Source organism: Sinocyclocheilus rhinocerous, unplaced genomic scaffold, assembly GCF_001515625.1.
Source record: "Sinocyclocheilus rhinocerous isolate Xijiao unplaced genomic scaffold, SAMN03320098_v1.1 scaffold499, whole genome shotgun sequence".
NCBI lineage: Eukaryota > Metazoa > Chordata > Actinopteri > Cypriniformes > Cyprinidae > Sinocyclocheilus > Sinocyclocheilus rhinocerous.
In genome coordinates this window covers 615,379-620,969 of record NW_015637156.1, presented here as the reverse complement: position 1 = coordinate 620,969, position 5,591 = coordinate 615,379, and the positions used below count along the sequence as shown (strand labels likewise).

The following is a 5,591-nucleotide window of genomic DNA, read 5'->3' as shown; positions in this document are numbered from 1 at the left end:
TATATATATATATATATCGTCTCTCATTTCCATACCAGACCTCATGTGGTTTACTCTGTCAGTTTATGTTTAATTGGACAGATTGAATCCAGACTGTAAAAACAGGGTGTGTGTGTGTGTTTATCCAAGAAACTGCATATCTACTCTGAAAAACATGTAGAAAGATGGAGGGGGAAAAAAGGGGTGAGGCAGGAGAGAGAGGGGGAATGTCCACATCTCTCGTCTGCCCCAGATTGTTGTATAAAACACACACACACACTTCCTCCCTCTTGTGAGTCTATGTCCCAAACAGGAACACCTGAGAGCTATTTAAAGAGGCAGTATGATTAGTGAGGGGAGGAAGAACGCAAGGAAAAGAGGAATGATGAGAACAACTGGTTGAGATAGAGGGAGAGATGTTTGAGGGAGGGAATGGCAGGACAGATGCTGGAACCTTCTATTGCAAATTTGCAATGCAGTCTTGCATTTGAAGCCTCTTTTTGCATTAAATAGAGACTCAAGGTGGGCCGAGTATAGTTAGAACGGACACTGGATGTGAGCTTTACATGAATGACGAATACTCTAGTCTATGAGAAACACGATCTGAACACTGTTACTATAATACTTTTATTCTTCCTGCAGTAAATAGTATGTTTTTTCAGCATGCAATTCTACTATGTCTCAATGTGCAGTATCACACTGCATGAAATACTGTACCCTACGATGCAATGTGCTAAACCTGACCTTTCGTGGACTAAATACTTTTTTTGAAACAATCAAAACATCGTTAACATCAATAGTTGAAGCTGTAATTTCTGCGTCACTACTGGCACAAAACAGAATAGCAAAAATGATGACTTAAACGGACATTCCACCCTAAAAATGGAAATTATGTCATTATTTACTCAACCTCACATCATTCCAAAGTCTGTCGTCAAACACTGTGTCAAAAAGTACAAAAATAAAGAAGATTTCAGTGGGTTTTGTCTGTACAATGAAAGTCAATTTAAATTAGACATTTCAAAGTAGAATAACTGGCTGTAGAATTGTTTTTCAGAGATTGTGTGCAATTTTGGTAATTGTGTGCTTTAGTACAATCAAAAAATCACTTATAGAACTTCAATTTAAAAGAAAATCAGTACAAAATTACCATTTTCATTTTCCAAAGTCATAACTAGACATATCTCTCTGAATTAAATGCGATGACAACTATGCATTGTTTTCATACTGCTTCACATACTATTTGTAAAAAACAACAGATGGCGTACAGTATACTGTGCACAATAAGCTGTACACTAGTATTCTAAGTGTAGGACACATCCTTCAAACTCTTAAGGTATAGAGAGTTTATGATTAAGTGTGTTTTTAGCTCAGCCTTGATTTTGCTGGCTTGAGATCTTGACTGTCTTTTTGTCCTGAATCCTATTTCCTTGAAAGAATGCATTAATGCATCATGAATAACGTCTTGCGCTGACATCTGAGAACAGGTTTGAGCACAGATAAAGGAGAAAACATTTAAATTCTTCACTGATATGACCTAAGTATGTTTTTATGTATAATAGACTCCTGAATCTCAGTAAAAACTACCGTTTTAAATACTCCAGGCTAATGAGCTCTACTGGCATGGAGCTGACAAGATACTAAGCGCACTAATTTAAAACCATATGCATATGGTGCTAAAATCCTTTCAGCAATAAGCAAAGCAGCAATAGGAAGAGTCTAAAATGGCTCCATCACATATAATCATTTCAACCTTTTTATTTCACTAATCTGTTGTGGTTACATAATCTTTTGTCACAGTCTCAGCAGGGTCCTTCATATTTAGTTTCAATTCATGCTTCGTGCCAGAGCACACAAAAGTATTCTCTGAATGTTAATAAGACAAAGGAAGATGGCAAGGTCTGAAAGTCTAGACTGGCACGATTCCAGAATTCCATTCTCGGAGACTTTGGAACAGTAAGCGAGAGTTCGATCTGTATTCTGGTCTGATCCGTGTAGATAACCCTTCTGAAATTGCAGAGTGCATCCTCACAGTGTCCTGTTTCCACCATCCAATAATGTCAACATGTAATACGCAAAGGTTCTTCTTTCTTCGTTCTCTTTAGACCATGTTCTGCTGCTTCATTTCCCTGCATGCTTTCTTTAGCCCGTCCATCTTTTTTTGTTTTCCCTCTTAGGCTTCCAGTCCCTCTCTCTCTTCCCTAATGATGACTGATGAGCTCAGTTTCAGCTCTGTGTGAAGTTCAGTGAACAACAGAAGAACAGCACACTGACATCTCTATCCCAAGTTCAAACAACAGACACGCATTGTTCTCCCAGTCTAGAGCCTCAATTTTACCGTCTTTCAGACCTATAGATCTGTTCCAAACTGGAAGAGGTGCAGCAGACATGCCAATTTCCTTATTTTGTGCCTGATATGTGTTGAGTTCGCTGGCAGTGTGATTATGCATCACATGCAAGAGTGCACCGCTTGAAATATCTCCATTACCTGACTTGGGTGTCTAACCCTGCGCTTCGTAATTTTAGCAACGGAAGCATCTACTTGAAGTGTTCTTTTAAAAGGACTCATCCAAAATTACTCTAAATTACTCTTTCACAGTTAACCACACTCTCTCCTTTCCTTTGGGTAACACACAACTGCAAACACACGCAACTGGCACACACACACTGCTTTACTGTAATTACCCACCATATGCTGTCCTGACAGGTACCTGTGTGAAAAGAGTATTTTGAAGTCTTTCGTCTTGATGGAATATTAACGCATAACAGCAAGCACACACATTAGGATGCTTCAGAGGGGAGTTTAATACATGTATAGCTTCTCTTGACAATAACAAATCAGCAGGCTTTCTTATGTAACTTGGATGTTGCACAATATTATAAAGTAAAGGGTGTAATTAGTGGTGCTCGCTAAGGAAAGCATCACTTTTCTATTTATCATACGTAAGGTTAGCGATTTTTCAAAAATCTGAACCCAATTATTAAAGGGATAGTTTAATCAAAAAAAGAAGAAAATTCTGTCATCATTTATTCACCCTCGTGTCATTCCAAACATGCATGACATTCTTTTTTTGAGAAACAAAATAAGTTGTTTGTCCATACAATGAAAGGTAAAGGAATAGTTCACCCTCAGGCCATTCAAGATGTAGATGAGTTTGTCTTCATCCAAACAGATTTGGAGAAATTTAGCATTACATAATCACTTGCTCACCAGTGGACCCTCTGCAGTGAATGGGTACCGTCAGAATCCAAACAGCTGATAAAAACATCAATCCACATGACTCTAGTCCATCATGTGAAGTGAAAAACTGTGCGTTTATAAGAAACAAATCCATCATGGCATTTTAACTTTAAACTGTCGTTCTGGCCAAAATATCCATAATCCATAATTACGCTTCCTCCAGTGAAAACGTCCATCCCCTGTTGTTCTTGCACATAAAAATTGCACATTCTTGCCCCAACATATTTGTTTAGAACTGTTTTTGCTTGTAAACAGTGCTTTATCTGTGTATATTTCTCTCCTGATTCAAACGTCATGACTTTTTCATTGGAGAAAGCAGCTTTGGGGATTATGAATTCATATTTTAGTTAGAAGCAATGGTTTGAAGTTAAAACATCTTAAAGATGAATTTGTTTATTACAAACATTCAGCTTTTTACTTCACAAGACCTGATGGACTGGAGTGTTGTGGATTACTTGCCAGAATGAGAGCCCAAACAGCTGATAAAAAAACATCACAATAATCCATAATTTCATGTTTTATCAGCTGTTTGGACTCTCATTCCGACGGCACCCATTTACTTCAAAGAATCCATTGCTGAGCAAGTGATGTAATGATAAATTTCTCCAAATCTGTTCCAGTGAACAAACAAACCCATTGACGTCCTGAACACCATGAGGGTGAGTAAATTTACAGATAATTTTGGGTGAACTATTGCTTTAATGGGGTGCCATGTTGTTTTGGACCATAGTGACTGTGATTGGATTGGTAAAAACTATTGAAACAGTCTTTAAAATATCTGCAAAATACTTCGGATTGTTTAAGAAAGGTCTAACTTATAATTTTCAACAGGCATATGATACAAATGGGCCAAAATAAAAAAAGCCAAGCAAACCATTTCTAGAGACGAGAGTTACACAGAGACCACGTAGCAACCACCTGGAACATGACAGCAATCACCCTGAATATCTTGAAAACCCTGAAAACTTTTGCATTGTGGTGGCCAATTTTGTATGGACTAGCATAACATTTTCCTCACAAATGATTTGACTTTGTACAGCACATACAAAATAAAAACTGGCAACAGCATTTCTGCTTTGGCTTGGGTGCGTGCTCTTTCATTTGTGTCTGTAATATAATGAACACAATATCCATCCACCATTAGAAAAAAACAAAATTCAACCTCTTTGTTAATGCTCTCCACATGTAGGCTATCATTTTTGGAGAGCCACCATGGATGTCGCCTAATGGGATTTTCCCTATTATCGCCCCCTGTGTCATTGTTGTCACTTTCCTTCCAATATGACAGGCGCTATTTCCAGCCATTCCTGTGCTATTCTCAGCCATGTTACCTGCGGCAGCCCAAGGTGTGACAGCCATACAGGTAGTCTCACCTGAAGGACAAACCATAGTCACATGGGTACACGCCATCACGGTTTGGTAATATATGGACCCAGCAGCGCAGAGGACACCATGTCCCTTGAGAAGGATTCCTGTGGTGGGAGCTCTAGCACTAAAATAAAACACAGTCTCAGTTCTCATTTCTCAAACCTTAGACCTAGATGGGGGAAAACAAGTTACCTAAATGTAGAATGTGATAAGGCAGGATGGTACAAGTTCTTTCTGTTAGGACACCAAAACAGTTTGGAACAAAGCGATAAAAGCTGACAGGCTTTGCTCTGTGAAATCAGTAAACTTTTATCACACAAAAGAAATCCAGACAGACTAATTTTTACAACCGCACAATATGCCTTGAGATGAAATACCGCCTGACTGTTTTGTGGTCGACCAATTATATTTGATCGATGCTGGTCGTTACCTGGGGCCACGCAAGGGATTTCATCCGGACGTTAAGCGCGTCTTTTTTTGTGCATGATCTGGGCTATTGGTCTGAACTTTAATTAAACAGCCCTCTGATTGTTACTGTTATCTCTACCAACCCTGCTTGAGCTCTATAAGAAAAATAAACATTAGGACAGCCAAATTATGCACCACCATCTAAGCCAGTGGATCTGCACATTTTGGAGGTCTCCCTAACCTAACAAACCTGATTCAACTCATCAGATTGTTAGTAGGGCACCTCCAAGACCTGAAATGGGTGTGTCAAATAAGGGAGACATCCAAAATGTGCAGTTCTGTGAGACTGAGAACCACTGATCTAAGCATCAAAGCAGCCTAAGTGCTCTGACAGATCTAACCAAGGGGTTGCCCTTGTGCGCTGTCCATGGTGCTGAGCAGCAGATGCTCAGTTTGAGAGCAATATTGTGCTTCCAATGCAAAACTCAACAAAAAACACTTGTGGAGAGGCATGGATATATAGTGTGTGAAACCCAAATTCAGAAAACAATCTTTAGCACGTAAAAGAAAGAAAAAAAAAAATATATATATATAT

General features: G+C 38.8%; 1 protein-coding gene across 1 annotated transcript in view; it reads right to left on the bottom strand.

The window, feature by feature from the left end:
• LOC107748730 (potassium voltage-gated channel subfamily H member 8-like) overlaps positions 1 to 5,591 on the bottom strand; it is a 53,847-nt gene that overhangs the window by 47,317 nt on the left and 939 nt on the right. The window lies entirely within an intron of this gene.